General features: G+C 32.9%; 1 long non-coding RNA gene across 1 annotated transcript; it reads left to right on the plus strand.

Annotated features, from left to right (window-relative positions):
- Positions 1-14,209: 14,209 nt before the first annotated feature.
- On the plus strand, positions 14,210-15,599 carry LOC124360499. The gene is made up of 2 exons (XR_006922246.1): positions 14,210-14,509; positions 15,056-15,599. It is a non-coding gene; the product is annotated as an uncharacterized LOC124360499 (long non-coding RNA).
- Positions 15,600-20,118: the final 4,519 nt, after the last annotated feature.

The raw sequence follows: 20,118 nt of genomic DNA on the forward strand, positions 1-20,118 counted from the left end.
AACTGTACAGCATCCCAACCATATGTCTGTTGTAAATTCAGAACATCAAAAGCTTCTTGTACAAACTTTGGACACTCTTGTTCGAGCATGTATTTGGCGGGTCTGAAAGCCTCCTGTTCACTTAGTACTACCAGACCATCCAGGTGACGAAAGTTTTTCCAAAACTTTTCCAAATACTCCAGAAGCTGATCACCACCCCCTTTCTCTGGAAGTATCAGCATCCGCAAGATCTTTTGATCTAGATCAACCAAATAAGTGCCTAAATCTTCAACCTTGACTATCAGTTGAGAAACTATTTTTTCCGTAGTTTCTTTTGAAAACACACAATTCAATCCTCCTACCACCACAAATAAAGTGTAAAACATCATTGTACATTTTCTGTCCATCCCTAAAGGACTGTTACTGTACTCATTCAGACAGTTGTGTTTGCTTCACAATGGCTACAATAGAAATGTATAACATCAGAAATGTCGTCCAATTAAGAAACTCTGCTATCTCTGGTGAATCACTGATTCTGCACTTTAAAAGTTACTAGCGTTGCATTATCTTTAATGTCTGTTTTATGTGTTGTTTATGATTCCAAGCATATTTATCAAAGTAATGAAAGTTTATCTAAATATATAAAATTACGAATGAAAGCAAATAATGTCATCCTCTTTCTTATTTTTACCTATCTATAAGCTTGACATGTTTTTTATGTTAAGTACGTTTTTGATGTTCTAAACATAAAAAACGCAGTTAAAAACTGTAAAATGGGAATTAAATATGACAAGAATTAAAGTATTATTCAGAAGATTTTTAGTAATTATGAACCTTAGAAATATTTTGAATTTGCCTAATATGTTATGGCCCATACATTTGATTAAATGATATCATGGAAATAATGACAATTTTAATCTTACCTTTTTACATAAGTAAATCAATATTCTGAATTGTTTAGGTTGAATAGATGTAAGTATATAACAACTTTAAATAACTCCATAACATTGTTTCATCATTTATTAGCGAAGTGCCATTTCGTACTACATGCAAATTAGTCAGGTGAAGTATGTCGGAGAAAGAAGGAAAAGTGGTATATAAGTATTTGAGTACATGAATTGTTTACATAGAAAATATTTAGGATTTACAAGACATAATAAAATAAATCAATGCAGCAATGCTGCCGTGGATTATTACTATGTGATCAAATCTGGACAACCATAAACAATTTCTTCAATATTTGTTATGTAAGAGGAGAAGCTTATTTCAAAACCTACTAAGAACTTATGATTTTATTAATTTTGTATGTATAAATAACTAAATTATCTTTATTACAGGCTTACAGATAGTTATGCATTTATTAAATATTCTTCATTGTGTGACATTGGTGAAGTCAAAGACAAAATATTAGTTGCAAGCAAAGAGTAGTTTAAGTAATTGTAAGTTTTAAGTAATTTATGTCCAATAAACAGGAAACTAGGAGGTTTATGAGAGAGTATCCTAATCTTGTCATGGAATTCATATTTCACCATGATTGATTCCATTCCTTCATAAGAATAACTTTTGGCACTTTTTATATTTTAGAAGTACTTATTACTGAGATGTAAAGCTTCACTCACCATTACGATTTTCACGTAACTACCATTATCATAAAAAATAAGTGAATAGTAACAATTCACTCATAACTGATGTGAAACTCCTCAGAGGTGGGAAGAATGAGCTTATTTTGTTTAAGAAAAAAAAAACAATCACAGAATAGCATTCTTATAGACCATGCAGTACACAACTTTGTTTTGTAGATCAAATCACTTCATATCACTGTACATCTTCTTGATCACATTATGATGTGCCTCCCTACTGTGGTGTACCTACTATATTTGCTCCCATAAGTTGCAATAAGTTTGATTTTCATGAATGATAACATTGACCATGACCTTTACCTCCACCTGTGATCCTCTTGCTCTGCTTTATGCCTTTTATAAGCATATGAAACTTGACTAAATATATTTTATGAACTATGATCATATTAACTGCTTTTTTAAGGGTTTACACTCTGGTTTTACCCTATTAAATCACTACGAATGACAACAAAAACGTGCCACAGGCAAAAATCCACCAAAAGGTATTGATTCCTCAAGCTACTTTGTTGTTTTCTTTTATGGCTCTTTGGAGACAGAACATTGCGGTCACCAATAGTATTTGTAATACTATGGATTTCTGCATATGATTATGGCAAATATAACTTGTCGTGCTTGATGGCCCATGTTAATTAATTAAGTTACAAATTAACTACATTAAGAAAGAATTACAGAGCAGATGATTAACTGATGATTAATATACTTGATGATCAAGCATAAGTTTGAGTTGTAGGACAATAATTCGTAGCAATAATCACTAAATGTGTAGGTGACATTTTCATATTAATAAATTGATCTTAGCTTACCATGTTAGGTTGGGCATAATTATGGTACATTAATATTCAGGTCTACACACAGCTTTGGTGGGCCTGAATAAAAATATTCGGCTGGGCCCTGTCATGTCCTGTAACCGCGCCCCAGCTACACCGCATACCCCCCACGGAATCACCTTACCTCCAATAAACCACCATCACACAGATAAGCAGGACGCAGGGCAATAAATAAATTGAATACAGTAATTCACTGCTCACGTTTGAACGTGATCGTAATGGTTTTAAAAGTAATAATCACAGTTTCATCGAAATTGTAATCAACGGCATGAAAACTTTTGCCTATAATAGCGTTACAGTTATTAGATTGTGCTATCTCGTCCGTCGAAACAGTCCCTTCAAACAGACATGTGGCGGGGACAGCCCAGGACTCCTTAGGGCCCGAGCACTGGTAAAATTGTCCGAAAAACCAGTCTGAATACGGGCCCGGCAATATTTAAACCCAGTGTCAATTTAGAAGTGTTGTTAAAAATAATTTTCCTAAACTAAGTTAACTAAATTTCACTTACAGTTAGCTGTTCTATAGTCAGAAGAACAAGATACCATTTCATCTCCTCTTAGTGCAGTATCTTGAATCTGATGCTGTCAAAGACTTGATTTCTGGAATCTGGAGTCATGTTCGTCTGAAGAGATAAAAAAATCGGGAACGAAGAAGCTCAAAATGAATTGCTTGCATCGTTTTGACATCAGAGACACCTATACTACAAAATATAGTGTAATCAAGGTGGAAGAGGTATTCTTATTATCTCATCAGGTGCATAATTGAATGCACTTCGATGTTGTAGACACCTTCTCTAAGCACGATGGAGCAACCAAGTTTTCTACACATAAGAAGTTGGTGAACTGAAGCTAAACTCAACATTCACATCAAATCTACCCTTCCCACCATATCTTCACATAGTTACGCTATGTGAAGATACCATTAACTTTCAGTACCACAAAGTCAATACAAGATGTGATAGGTTTCTGACTTTGCATCACCCTGTAATTTTCTCTGTTTCACTGAAATGTGTATCCACTTGAAAAATTGTTTTTCTTGAGTATTTTTAGGTGTAAGCTGTCTTCAAAATAATTTATCGTAGCTTTCTTGAGTTTCACCTTGATACTGAGTTCCTCTTTGTAATCTCATCATGTTGATCACCAGAAAAAATAAACAGAGATAATAAAAATAGACACAACGTAAAAAAAAATCTTCTTGACTCAACAGCTTGATCAGCATTGACAGGTTGTTGGATCCAAGACTACGTACAACAATGGGTGTGAGCACAAGTCACATGACAGCTGCCATTGTAGGTTGTTTTGTATTTTTTTAACAGAATTGGTATGCAATATAACATTCCAAAATGTCCTTTCTTTCTTAACATTCCTGAACTTAGGTAACTCAATGATTCACAGAATCTTTTATCCCTCTACAGTATTTAAGCTGATAAGCTAATTAAACATTTCAAGATTGTAATTCTGTATAGATATTGTCAAAAATTATCTCCACTGTTTTTATTTTTAGAATAAGAGTAAAAACAGCTTTTAAATTCACAATGTTTAGCTAAGGTGAAAGATCTTATGACTATGGCTAAACAAAAGTGTAAAATATGTTTGTGTTAACAATGTTGTGGAACCTGAAAAAATATTTTTACAAATTATACATAAACATTTGTTCTATATATGGTTTGGATATGTTTATAACAACATTCCTGTTAGAACAATATGTTCATTTTCTATATTTAAAATACAATAATTGTAAAGAAATACAAACGCTACAATTGTGTGAGAAATGTTAAGAGGAGCCATATACAAGATCTCTGTCACATACTTCAATACACAAACCATAGTTATACAACTAATGAAAAAAGAAAACATGTAATTTAAAGAGAATGTGTGGTCAATGGTTATGAAGATGGCGTTATGTAATTTTTAATGATTGTTATATTTCATTATTGATATTATATTTAACTTAAAGAGAGTATAGTCTGTTAACAAACAGACATTGATGTTAAGATTACAAGCATGATCTCAAGACTTCAATGTCAATGCTCCCAGGTACTTAGTAACTTTCGAGTGTAAAGAATTTTTGAACTAATCCACTATGTCTAGTTCACTATTATTCAGTTACTTTTTAGTAGTTGTTCTGCCTGCAACAATCTGGTCGCAAACTAAACTTAGCAACTTCATAATGAGACTGGACCGAAACATCACAGAAATTCTATCTCAGCCCACTTCTGATCAGGGAGAACCTCTCCTGTATAACCTGGATGAGTATATTACTCACCTGAGAGATGTCAACCATTTGTTGAAATTCAGCCCAAAATTTATGTACCAAACAGCTAAACATTTATACCAAGAAGGTGCTCCATTGTTTCTAAATGTATACATTGATTTACAACGCTTGCATGATACGTTTCAATGGGAAGATTTCAAAACAGACGCAGTGAGTCAGTATATTGAGGGTATTCGAAATTATACAGCAACATTTCATGATATTTTTCCTGAATTAAGTGCATATGAGTTCGATAAATATGACTATGAAAGTAAAGAGTAAACCGCTTTTGACAAATAAAATTTTTATTAATTTTTTCTCATTAATTATATAAATTAATTATTGCAATATACATAGTTTGTGCACACACTGCAGTGAATTAAAATTAAGGAAACATAATTACATTAACATAATTTAATGTTATTCAATAACATTCTGTGTATCAACACAAGACCTGTAAAAAAGTAATAGTAATTCATCATCTCACAAGAGTGACAACGTACTTGAGGAATAGTAAGAAGTCTGAAAACTAAGGAAATGCTTCACCATCGCTATTGGTAACAACAATTTCACACTAATTGTCCGAATTGCCTCAAAGCAACAATCTCCAAGTTTTTAACACGGGATATCAAAATAATTTCACAATTTTCCTGATATGAAAACAGTTTAAACTGCACCTGAGTACCAAATTTCAAGTCTGCAGCATATATGGAATTAAGGAAAACAATAAGGGATAGTGTTTCATTTGCATTTCAAAAATTTGACACAGTCAAGCATTTCCTCAGCTTCAGAAGCTGGACTTGGTTATTTTAGAGTTCTTACTTCAATGAAAGGGTAAACAATTAAAAATTGTATTTAATTGTTGGATTCACACCTGATTATGGCATACTAGATGTCAAAATGCCTAGTAAAACAGAAATTATTAAAAAAGTTGTGTTGTATGTCTACTAAAATGGGTTAGTTCATGTTGCTTCTCTGAACTTGTGTCTAAACATTGGATTTTCTTTTATTCCATACAAATTTTTGGTTATGAGGCAGGGAACATATTTTGGGTTTTCCCATAAGGAAAATTGGATTGAAGAAACAAATTTCTTTAATTTTGTATTACTCTTATGTATGTTTAAAAAATCTTAAGGTACATTCTTAAGAATTTAATTACATTGTATGTGACAAGTTACGTAGTATTATCATCTTAAGTATGGTTCATGTCATCTAGTTTTTGTAAAACAATTGATCATCACTAAAACATTATACTTAGAATAAACATAACGTTATTGCCCTCAACTGTTTTCGAAAGACAGTCTCAATGATTTGCTAGTGATCTGGTGTCACAAACAAAACAAGGTCAAAAGGTAAGACTGTAGTATGGGAGCAGGAGGATTTCTCACTCATTAAATCAGTTGGAGTTATTTCAGAGTGTCCACTGGGATTAGTGATTTGTATGTTAAAATAATAGTCGAAAAGGTTACCAGTTTAGTTCTTCCACTAGCCATACTTCAAATGGACTCTACTGGTTATAATCTGAGGAATACTGGCTACTTTCACCCAGGGTTTTACCAAACCACAACACACTCTTTTTAGGCTCTTGTGCACTATTTTACATTTTTGCCGGTAACTTCCTTATTTTTAGTGCAAATGAATGATGTTTGTAAAAATTTAACGCAATTCAATTTTTTTACCAAAATCATCTTTTTATTAAATAATTATAAAAATTAAATGTATCAATAAAAAATGTATCTGCATAAAATTAAAATGTTTCTTTTCTTCTTTTAATCGAAAGAACATTGCATAAAAAAATTCATGATACAAAATGTTTTATTTCAGTTAATACCACAGGCAAAATTGTTATTACACAGTAACAAAAATTTATTGGTTTTATAGTAAAAATAACATTTCTATGACAATCAATTATCTTTGTTTTATTTTTTACACATTAAGTAGATAATTTGAAGTGTATTTACAATCATGAATGTCAGTGTAAATCCATGTTTTTGAGGATTTAGTATATACAATTAATTTAAATGAAAAGTAAAAATATAAGAAAATAAAATTCACAATACCCTGACATCCGGGTGTTAGTATTTTTCAAAACTTATAGGGATGTTTGTATAACAGGATGTTAGTTTTCTCAGTATTTTTTCACACATCCAAATATCTTGTCACTAATACCGAAGACTAAAATTTTTTTTTAAATGTAATAAAAATCAAATATTAGTTACATAATATAAGACTGTAAAAAATTGTACTTGCTAAAATAAAATATAAAACACTGCTACTTGTATTTTACTATATTTCCAATTTTTGAGTTTAATCTAAGTATTAACTCTTGAATTCTTCCTGATATTTAAGTACAAATATTTGTTAATACATAATATTTCTCAAAATAATAAAAAATAGTAAAATTTTGAGAAATTAATTTTGAATGAATTCAAGGAAATGTATAAAGTTCCACAAAGAGGTATACAGTTTGGTTTCCTTCACCAACATTTTTAAGACTACACACTTTTCGATGATGTACAATGGATCTGTGAAGTACCATCTGTATTAGTGGAGTCAAGATGGTATATGTAAGAAAAGGAAAATAAAACAATACATTTTTATGTCTCTTGATTATTAAACAGCTGTTTCAATTGAAAACCTGTTTGATTTCACATTAAACCAAGTATTTCAAAATATTGTGAGTAGGCCATTAAAATCTAATAACATTTTATATTCAATTCGAAAATTTTAGCTTGTCTTCTTAAGAGTGCAGCTTCCAACCAAAGCCTTAATAAAGAGATAATTTTGTTATTAAGAGTGAGAAGTGTAGTGAAAAAGTGCTCCAGATCAGGAAAGAGTAGAACTGATACGCTATTCATTACTTCCAAATCTTCATCTCTGAGAAAGGTAGAACTAAACGTGGAGTACCCAAATCTTCACTGTTAAGAACAAGAAGAATAGGAAGTTTTGTTGTGTTCTTGAGGATGACCTGGACATAAGTGTGGAGTTCCTCAGAATTTTGTTCAGACGAGTCCAATTTCTATCACGGTGATGTTATTAAAGGTAAAAAAGTCAGAATGAAACACCAGGAATCCTCACATTCTTGAAGGAATGTTTTATAAATGAAAAATTTGTACTGTATGGGGTCAATGCTAATGCTGTTGATTGATTCATAGCTATTTCCTGTTAGAAAAAGTTTTAAATAACACGTATTGATCTACTTTTCTGTTCTGAGGTTGGCCCAACCTTTTTTATGAACAAGGTGTTACTACTCCACAGTATGTGAGTTCATTCAATCAGTTACTAAATGACCTTCGTGGGCAGGTTCGGTCATGAATGATACGTATTTTAATGGAAGATTCAGGATCTATTGATAATGAAACAGGGGGTGTGGATGAGGGTTTTTTGAGTTCAATGCTACAAAGGGGAAATGAGTCCAGAGCTGAGAATTTGTTCAATTGAAAATCTATTGTCTCATGGATACTTGTGGCATTTTACTGTTTAAAACCGATTCAAGGTTGTGGCCCATCCATTTAAAGCTGTGTTTTCAGCCTGGTATAACAAGATAGAGTTTAGAGACCATCTAATATACAGTTCATCTTGGGATGTTTGCACAAACTAATATTCCTGATATTTCTGTGCAGGGCAATTATATATCTTTATCTAAATAAGGGTTGTTTACGAAGACCTTAATTTGAAAGCCAAAAGGTCTAGGACTCTGGTAATGATTTCAAGATAAATAATGAGATTGAGACTTCTTCCAGTGACACTTAAGATAATAACACTTAAGAGGTCATTATCAGTTTTCAGCCTGGTAATGTGAGATAGAAATGTTTCCTCTTGACCATTACGACCTTATGATCCTTGATATCATGTTTACAAGTAAGATTTCAAATGCAAACTTTGTATACAATCATATAAATATAAATTATGGAATGTATTAAAAATTTTACTTTTCTATCACTAGATTTATGCAGTGGGTTCAAACAGTAGGCAGATAGATAGTATTCATGTTTTGATTAATAAGTTGCTAATGTATAATAAAAGAATTTAATAAAATATGTGATTTAATGCTAAAATACAATCAGAGTTTCTAGTCAATGTTAAATATTATTATATTTAAATGTATATGTCAAATGTGAACACTGAAAAAAATAAGTAAAATAATGTAGGGTAGATGGTGAAATCAAATTTCTTAACAGAATTGCATTTTATAGGTAATATTTTACAAATGTTTCATTGCTTCTAAAAATTTGAATACCTATGGGCCTGGCCCAAATATTATTTCTTCCTCAGACTTGTTAGTTTCAACACCTCGAATTATCTGGTACTCCTTGACAAACTTAGGCCACAAAGTATTTGTCAATTCTATCAGATTTGTAAACTTGGCAGAAGTTTCATTATTGAACTCAAATACTTTCTCACAATTTTCATACACATTAATAGGAAGCCTTGCAAACTTTGGGCCGTCAGGTCTTTTTTGCACAAAATATTCTGCTGCTTCTTTTGCACTGTCACGGAACCCTGTCATTTTTTCAATTACATATTCAAACAATTCTACAAAAGAATCCATATATCCCAATACCAGTAATGATCGTTGTTTTGTCGGGTTAGTAATTAGATGTTTTATATTCCTGTCCATGCGTATTAAATGGTTACCATCATGCCATGCTATGATGGGCAACACGGAACACATTAACCCCACTATCAGCTTCATCTCACCGCTAGCCTGTCACTACTTGTCACCCAACACTAGCACTGTTCTTCACATGATACCTTATCTTGTAAAATTTAATTTAGTATTGATGATGTTGTCTTGTCTTTCTTGTTTTGTTAATGTTGTTTACTAGCAATACTACGTTATAAGAAAGATACATGCTGAGCGCAATGCTGTAGTTTATAATTTTGGGCACATGCACACAGTTTACCTACATCTGTTAGGAAGTTACAGACTGAATACAGACTATTAAAGAAACAGATGGATGTATTTGTTTGTTAGTGTTTAAAAAATGTTTCCACCAATTGAGAATCCTGGTGACTGTGAAATACATGATAAGATTTTTATTTTTGATGCTAAAGGCCTACTAAAAACATCTGATTATTATATTAGTACTACAGTTTACAGAGCAAACACAATGAACAATGGAAAGGTCGCAAAAATTGATGATGTGACATAAATGTGCAAGATATCATCACATCATGTGGACGGGAACAATCTGATCATTGTCTTTACAGTCCTGATTTAGCACCCAGTTTATGCAAGAATCAAGAATCAAGAATGTTTATTGTTGTCCCACATTAAGCATTAATAATGTCACAGGATTTGGCATGAATTAGGCTACATCAGTTGTTATATTTCATTATAACTAGTTTCTTATAACTAGATTAAAAGAAGAACTAGATTGAAGAAGCATCTGGAGAATCAGTACCATCAGTAGTACTTTTATGATGTGATCAAAATGACCATATTGCTGTTCTCAAAACAAACATTAGAGTTCTACAACAATGGGCTTCAAAATTTGTTTGGACATTAAAGGAAATAGCATAGAAAAGTAGAGAAAGTAAAATAGCATAATCAAAAGTTAATTATTGATTTACAGATTCAAAGTCAAAGATAATTTCTTTCTTAGATCAGACTAACTGACAGGATAGAGGCGAATTTCCATATACAGTTTCTGCCTTCTTACTGTTAAACCGCATCTTTTCTTTGTTGTTCACAGGAGTATTCATTGCTTAGTAATAATCTCATAACTAAAGAAACAAAACAGTGTATTGAAATCCATTATAATCACCAGATTTTTCTGTGAATTTATCATTACAAATTCAATTCAAATTAACTCCTTAACTGCAGCTTTAAAATGAGTGAGACAGACTACTCTCCCTGCTATTCTGCACTGTAAGGCATCTGCTGCAGTAAACATGTCAAACTACTTTATGATAACTATCTAGCTATAATGCATATAGTTAACTCTTTCACTGCTGCTCTTTATTGAGTTGAATAGTTTAGGGCTGTCTTTAAATAGGTTCACGCTGAACATGAGAGAATCCGGGGCTGTATTCTACAGTTGTCTTTCCCTAGGTTGGTGTCTAACATTCTCTCACTAAATAGATTGGTGTCTTCTTGGGTTATGGGTCTGATTATGGGACATGGTTACTGGAGGAAGCGTCTTCACAGAGTTGGTATCCTTCGGGAGGATCCGCCCTGTAGAATGTATGACAAATAGGAGGAAACTGCTGAACACATGCTCTTGATTGTCCTGCAATAGCAAGGGATTGGTATGCCATCTTTGGTAGTCTGGACAAGAGTAGCAAATTTCCTCAGGAGGACCATATCGGCTGTTTCCAGTGGTTTGTAGAACTGCTGAAGCTGTAGACTGGTCGGCCTCAAGGTGTGCTTCCGGAGTGCACAAAATACCCTTGAGACTTAAGTTCATGGCAATAGGCCACCCCATAGAAGAAAAAAAAGAAGCTATAATATATATATATATATATATAATATATATATATATATATATATATATATACAGTGCTCGATTTCTAGAAATTGAGGTACCGGAAACTACAACCTGCCGAGACTTATCCCCCACTCCCTTCTATTATATATTATTCCATCACCACAAAACAGTGTTTGCCTTTGTAAAGAATTAGGTTCTTGAAAGGAAACAAGAAGATTTTATAGAACCTCAAACTTCTTTTATTAACATAAATAGCAGTACAGCAATACAGCGTTACTTTTTTGTATTCGGATGCGTTTTTAAATATAGTCCAAAAACTTTAACTCGTTTTCATCGTATTTCTTTTCTCTTGATCTCTTCTTACTTTTGACAGCTAGCACTGAGTGGTGTCCAGAAACAAGCCAAGTGTCAACGTACTTTTCTGGCTGAAACAGCCGGAGAGGAGGTCCATTTATTTTTACAAAACAACAGGCCAGACACCGTTGTAAATTTGAGTGACAATCTCAGAGGTGTTATTATTAAATTCATTTGAGAAAACCCCTTTTTTTTCATATTCACTTGATGAAATGGCAACCGAGTTGATCGATTGATCGAGCCGACAGAGGCTGTCTGGTAACGTTCTGGAGAAGATATATTCTCTGAAACCCTTTATTAACTGCCTTACATTAAGCTTAAACCTGGAAGCAAGTTCCCTCATTTCGTTTTCTCCGAACGTTATTGGGATGTCTTCAGGCCAGTTTTCTAGTGTCCAATAACTTTGAAAGTTTCTGCTAACTTAGTGTCTTTTTCATTTAACAGACTCGCTTCAATAGGGACGTTTTTAGTATTCCGTAAAATATTTCCGGGTTCATCGGTTGGTCGTTTACTCGACCAGATTTTGTTTGGAGAGGAAACACTGAAAAAAGACAAGTTGTCAACTGCTTCTTGGGCCATTTTAGAGTATAGACCAGGGAGTTGTTTTCCTTTCTTCAAATAAAGCAACTATGATTTGCAATTTTCTATTTGCATAGCTCAAATCTGCGTTTGCAATGCTGTAAAGCTTCACTTAGTTCTGAAAGCTCTTGTAAAGCGTCAGCCATCAAACCCAGGTCTAATATGAAATTTGTATCTGTGATTTTGTTGAGGAGGCCAGAAAAAGTACTTCTTTCTTTGTTGTCTCTAGTTGTATCATTTGAAGCTTCTCTGAAGTTTTGTACTAACACCTCGTAGGACCCATACAGCTGAGACAGACCTGAAACTAGATGCGACCCAACGGGTGCTCAAAAACTCTTCCAATTTTTAAAATTTCTGCCTCTAATAGATTCGCACAGTTCCGGAGTTCCCTACTGTTATTTGGTGAGGCGTGATAGATAACATAGAGTTTATCAATAAAGGATTTGAATCTGCTTATTCCTGAAACAGATTTAATATACGTCTGAAACTGACAGCTCAAGTCTGAGGTTTGCACAGTGCCAGACAATAATAGAAGGGAATTTCTGACAAAATAATGCCCCAATTCCTTTGTGTTTTTCCGAGCATAGTAGCAGCACCATCAAAAGTTAAGCTTCTCAAGTTATCGCTTAAAAACTGCTCAGATAACCCATTTGAATGAAGGCAGTTCATTAAAGAATCAAATACTTCTTTAGCGGTAACGCCATCAAGTTCTACGAGATTCAGAAATACGTTAGTGAAGCCACACATACCCAGTTTTTTTTTTTTCAAAGAACACCGGGGACGTATACAATAAAACCCGACTTATTACTTAAGGGAAGTGGGTTCATCAATTATCAGACCAATTTTTGTCTCATTCTTAATAATTTCACTTACAAATTTTTTCTTCACTTCCTTACTGATGTGTAAAGCAAAGTTAGCACGAGCTTTGTCAGAATGTAAAATGCGACCCATGTTAATCCGTTAAGTTCTTGCAAATCTATTTATGTTTCAAAATCATTAAAGGATTGATTTTCTTTAACAACCTTGTATGCCGTTCAAAATATTTTTTCAGTCCCTTCTTTTTCCTGTGAACGCTGTTTCAAGATATTTTTTCTCCAATGCTCCGTCTTTAGCTTCGGATAAAATTTCGTCTGCTGCTTTACGGCTCCTCTCTTTGTGGTTATGAATTTTTTTCCTTAATGAAGTTTGTTTTTTCTCTTTTGTGTCACCATAACTGTCTATCTCAACATTTGCCCATTCTTTTGAATTGTTCCTGTTTTTTTCTTCCTTACAAGTCCTACATCCTAACATTCCATTTTTAATAAACAACCAATTATACCGTTTGCAAAATTCTGAATTTTGCGAGTTATTCCAACAATCTGGCAAGTCATTGTTGCATTCAATCTGCTGTTCTTTTTCTTTAGGGGGTTTCACATTAATTTCAAATCTGGTTACCTTTTTCACTGCTAGAAGATGGTTGTGACGTCGATGAAATCTGTTGTTCATGGTTGTCTGGACATGCAACAGTTCGTTTAAGTATTTTAACTGTCACCCGAAGACGAAAAAGTAATCTGTTAATTTTTTGTTCACAATAAACACTTCACTAACAAATACAAACACAGAAAAATGTGTAACCTCAATGAAGTAACATAATAAATGCAAGAAAACCACGTTTTCGATGGAGAGGCGCGCATACATATTTGAAACCACTACTACTGAGCAACTGAGCGAATGCGTAATACGACACGTCGACACAGCCAAACGGGCTGGTCTATACGTCGCTGATGGAGGAGAGGGAACATGTGGGGAGGGAATTAGTAATCTTGCGAGTCTATATGCCACTGACGGAGGGAGAGGACGCATGTGGAGGAGGAAAGATTAAGAGGCTTCTGGCGCATTTTAAAAATTGTAGGCACTTCGAGATAGCTTCGTGATACATTTGAATGTTTTATTATTGATTGCGAGGTAAACTATAGTAATCATATATTTTAAGAATTTTGATGTTCATAATAAATTTGGTAATTAACTCACCAACCAAAAAAATTTAGTTTTGGTTTCAGTGGCTTTTTGGTACAGATTTATTATTATTATTTTTTTTTTTAAGGATAGAGGACCCGGAACGCCGTTCCGCCGCGTTCCGTCTCAAATCGAGCACTGTATATATAGTTAACTCTCAATGCTGCTCTATATTGAGTGAGACAGCCTATTCTCCTACTATTCTTCATGTAAGGCGTCTGCCACAATCAATGTATTATAATCATTAGTTCGTAGGCTTACACAATTATTATAATTAGTAACATTTATGTAACATATATTAGTAACATGTCCTGTTGAAACCTTGCTTACCCAATCATTCTTGAAATATTTTGGCCTCACTGTGGAGAGCCATTTGATGTACAGTTTAATCTGTTGACTGAAGATGGTCTCAACAGTGAAATAAAAATATTTCTGGAATTTAATTTCGTAAGTAATGTTTCAATGCGGTGTGAACCAAAAAACTTTGATGGTTATTAATTCTTAATATTTAATATATTTCATGTTATACATTTTATTTATTGAAGTATATAACCAACAAACCTTTATGTTAAATTAACTTGGTTTTATATTTTTTTTAAGCTTTAACCAATGAGCATCAAACATAATGTTGAATGTTGACTTAGTAAAATTATTATGTCAATTTAATCATTAATCTATCTTTCTGATTGTTCATATTTAAAAAAATTAGAATTAACAATTTATTGTTTTGAATGTACAATATAATAGCTTCACCAACTCAATTAAATTTAGTTACATATATATCATACAAGTATTATTAATGTACATGGAAATAAACCGGATTAATAATGTTTATAAAATAATATAAATAGAAATAAATGTATACTTAAATCAATTGTATTGGCCTTGTTGAGAATATTAAGAATTTTAAATATTTGTTGTATTAAATATCTAAAGAGTAAGTGAATAATGATATTAATATTTAAATTATCACTCTTCCTGTTTAATTTTCAGCAGCTTGTAGATTCAGGAGTTCCACCATTTGCATATGATTGGGACATTTCTAAACACCTTTTATTGGCTGATAAAAAAATATCAGAGACATTAAAATCACCAAGAAGAGAACTTAATCAATTCATCATTAATTATATGTCTGACTTTTTACAAGAACTATGGGATTTGTACAAAAAAGTTGCTATGCAACGTGGTGCAGTGTTTGAATCAACCAAACATCTCGTAGAAGTACAAGGTCCAGTTTTTTTTAATGAGACATTCAACTATGAAAATTTGCAAGAAGGATTTGGATGGTCTAATAGAACACTTAGCACATTTAAAAAGCTTGTAAGTGACACAAGGAATGTATGGGAAAACATAAATAAACACTTTTATAGTTATAAATTTTAAGACACACTTTTTAATGCCTTAAAATGCTAAACAACATTTAATTTTTGTCTTTTTTCTTAACTTAAACTTGAAAAAGAGTTTATTTTCATAGTATTGTATATGCTTGGATATAAATAGAAAAGCAATAAATTAAAGTGTTCCTTACAGACACAGATCCAACGTTGCTCAAATTTGAACAGTATTCATGTTACCAGTTAGTGATACAAGATTGTTTTGTTGTCACCAACTAAAACGATGAACCATGAAAAAATACCATGACTCTTTTGGTTCATTGAGTGACACATCATTTTCCTTCTGAGTCATCCCAAAACCTAACCTCTTCTTTAGTGATGTATAAACAAGTTATTATAATATGGCATATTGTGGTAAGTTATTGCTATAAGATCTAATTTTAATTACTGTGCCAACATCCCATATCCTAACTGATCCACAGTTTCTATCTTTTAAGACTTTCCCAGATGCCATGAACATTTATCTTTAAAATACTATTATTTATGTTTACTATTATTAACTTTCTAAACACCTTTTATTGGCTAATAAAAAAATATAGATTCATAGAAGGAATCAAAATCAAAGAGGAGGACCCCTACAAATTGATGGGCATGTTTTCGAACAAGTGGAGACTTTAAGTACCTTGGGGTCACAATATCAAATAAAAACACAGATGAACCAGAGATACAAAATAGGATCAACTCAGCAAATAGATGTGTATATGCATGCAATAGGATACTTTCAACCAAATCTCTCTCTCACAAAACTAAAACTAGAATATACAAAACAATTATATGTCCAGTGCTTTTGTACGGATCCGAAACGTGGAGGCTAAATAAGAAGGATGAGAAAAAGCTTCTAGTTTTCGAGAATAGAATTTTACGTAAAATTTATGGGCCATCATATGAACAAGGGGTATGGAGAAGAAAACATAATAGAGAAATCAGGGAGCTCTACAATAGTACGGATGTAATAGGAGAAATAAAGTGCAGAAGACTCCGTTGGGCAGGCCATGTTTTGAGAAGAGAAGAGGAATGCAAACTGAGGAGGGTAATGTACGGTAACCCAGAAGGAAGACGACCCCATGGGAGACCGAAAGTGAGATGGTGGAACCAGGTGAAGGCTGATATGGAGAAGGTGGGCGCTTCAGAGGAAGATGCAGAGGACCGTTCAAGATGGAGGAGCTTTGTTGGTGCGGCTAAATATCACCTCCGATATAAATGGCCCTGGGAGTAAGTAAGTAAGAGTAAGTATTATTAACTAGATGTTAAAGAACATTTTATCTTTAAAATACTATTATTTATGACGGACATTTAAGTACAGGCCTTTTCTACATAATAACTCACACAACATTAAGAAAACAAATTAAGTTCTACATGATATTTTATACATAACTGCATTGCTTGTTTAAGTATTTGTCATATATTAAAAACTAAATTTTGAATATTTGTTCAAAGAAATCTGCTGCCTGCTCTGAGTATATAGCTGTTCTCAATTCTTTATTGTCGTTAAAGTGCTTCCAGCCAAGATGATACTTCAAGTGACAAACAAGATGATAACCGCTTGAGGCATGGTGAGGGCTATGGATGTATCATGGATGATTCTATCTAAAAAAGTGAACAATTTCCAAGGTCTGGACAGCAGTCTGAGAAAGTGTTATTGTGCAGGAGCACAATCCCCTTCATCAGCTTGCCCCCCGTTGTTTTGTATTGCTTGTTGGAGCTTGGTTTGGGTTGTACAGTATGATTCTGCATTGATTGTTGTTCCTCGTATCATGAATTCACACAAAACACTCTGTCTATTCCAAAAAACTATTGCCATGAACTTTTGCTGTGACAGGTCTCACACTGGTAACCTGACCAATAAGAGGTTAGATGGCAAACTTTCTTATTAAACCTGCAGGCAATGTTTTAAAAGACTTTGTTATAATGTTCATAACTGAATTTGTCTTAATATCAGAGGGTTAATGGACCCTTATTTTCGGAAATGAAAAGACTGCTGCAGTTTTTCATACGTAAAGAAAATGTCTACCTGAACAATGATAAATAAAACAGGTGCAATCTTATTTGATACACATTTGATAATGGACGTCCTTATAAGCCTAAGAATTAAGACTCTTTGCATTTGTAAATGCTGACTATAAAGCACTCATATTCGATCTTCATAAGTTTGGTGCATTTGATAGAGCATAACATCATAAGGACCACATATATTTTTATAACCATAGACCTTACCTTTAGTTGCAACACTTATATGATCATTTGCTGTGGTATTAGTTAGTATCACAATAAAATTAAGGCATTTTATATTTATTACTACTTAGATTTGCGGACAGTAAAGTTCTCGCTTCATATTTAAAAGTGGGCCACAAAAAATTAGTTCTGTTTACAAAGTGTAAAAACTGTGTCAAATTGTCTGTACTCCAACCAAAAACTTCGAGACAAAGATCTGGATCGACTGGAGGCACTACAAATAATGGACCTTGAGGAATTTTCTTTAGGATGTATTGAACAGCATTTCTTGCAGAATACATGCAACTTCTGACTTTCTCTTCCAAGTTTACCAAAATCTGAAGAAAAGTCTCCATGTATTGCAATAGTTTTCTCCCTCCTTTGTCTTTTGAAGGTCTCATGATGATGAAGTATATTTTCTTGTCCAGATTTACTAAATCATGACCTTCATTTCTTGCAGAAGTAGGAGACTGAGATAAAAAGACTATGAGAGTAATTGTGAAAAGAATTTGTATACTTTCAACCATAGTAAGTCCAAAGAAACAATAATTTAACATATAACTTTCAAGTTGTATTAGAATACCATTTTAAAATACAAGTAAATTAGTTAGAATATATTTTCTAACTAGTGTCTTCAGATTTATTACTTTGTTGGAATTTGTAATTGCTTTTCTTGTGAGATGAAATCTCAATTGAGTACAAAAATTATGATATTGGCATATGTTAAAATGTAACTCATTTCTACAAATTAACATAAACTACGTAGGTATATTTACATAAACCTACGTTTGTCCAAAATGTAAGTTAAGTTGCAGTTTAGAATACATTTTATTTCAATTACCATCAACCACTACCAAATATTGTTTTGAAAAGAAATTAAATATGTCAGAAGCCAGATCAAAACAGGATGTGTTTAAAAACAAGTTAAATGTAAATATTTCTTAGTACAACCTTGGAAAAGCAATAAAGTAAAACAATACAATTTACCACCACTGTTAAGTGAAACTGTAAAATAATTTAAAAAAAACTAAAAATATTATAATATGCACTCATATATACGAGTTATTAACCACATAATAACACACTCCTTTGTTGATGAAGCTTGTTGTTGTCTCCATATCATCGTTTGTGATGATTGAGTGTTTGAATAAATGTAGCCACATCACTTTTAGACTCCAAAACATTGAGTATTTATAATGTAATGTTAAAAACAAATACATTGCACATTTATGAGTTAACATTTGATGACTGCAGCTGTTATGGCATTGATTGGATAGGCTATGTTCTGTACTGCAGCCCGCAGTAACAACATGTACTGTAGCTGGAGGTATATTGTGTGTACCTCACTCCTTAAATAGATCTTATTGTGCTTTCAGTATCCATGCCAAAGAATATAATTCTGAAAATATCAAGACCGCATCGGAACAAAGTATATCTAGTAGAGATAACTTAACCCTAATATTAATAACAACATGTACTGTAGCTGGAGGTATATTGTGTGTACCTCACTCCTTAAATAGATCTTATTGTGCTTTCAGTATCCATGCCAAAGAATATAATTCTGAAAATATCAAGACCGCATCGGAACAAAGTATATCTAGTAGAGATAACTTAACCCTAATATTAATAACAACATGTACTGTAGCTGGAGGTATATTGTGTGTACCTCACTCCTTAAATAGATCTTATTGTGCTTTCAGTATCCATGCCAAAGAATATAATTCTGAAAATATCAAGACCGCATCGGAACAAAGTATATCTAGTAGAGGTAACTTAGCCCTAATATTAATAACAACATGTACTGTAGCTGGAGGTATATTGTGTGTACCTCACTCCTTAAATAGATCTTATTGTGCTTTCAGTATCCATGCCAAAGAATATAATTCTGAAAATATCAAGACCGCATCGGAACAAAGTATATCTAGTAGAGGTAACTTAGCCCTAATATTAATAACAACATGTACTGTAGCTGGAGGTATATTGTGTGTACCTCACTCCTTAAATAGATCTTATTGTGCTTTCAGTATCCATGCCAAAGAATATAATTCTGAAAATATCAAGACCGCATCGGAACAAAGTATATCTAGTAGAGATAACTTAACCCTAATATTAATAACAACATGTACTGTAGCTGGAGGTATATTGTGTGTACCTCACTCCTTAAATAGATCTTATTGTGCTTTCAGTATCCATGCCAAAGAATATAATTCTGAAAATATCAAGACCGCATCGGAACAAAGTATATCTAGTAGAGGTAACTTAGCCCTAATATTAATAACAACATGTACTGTAGCTGGAGGTATATTGTGTGTACCTCACTCCTTAAATAGATCTTATTGTGCTTTCAGTATCCATGCCAAAGAATATAATTCTGAAAATATCAAGACCGCATCGGAACAAAGTATATCTAGTAGAGATAACTTAACCCTAATATTAATAACAACATGTACT

This window comes from Homalodisca vitripennis, chromosome 1 (assembly GCF_021130785.1).
Source record: "Homalodisca vitripennis isolate AUS2020 chromosome 1, UT_GWSS_2.1, whole genome shotgun sequence".
Classification (NCBI taxonomy): Eukaryota; Metazoa; Arthropoda; class Insecta; order Hemiptera; family Cicadellidae; genus Homalodisca; species Homalodisca vitripennis.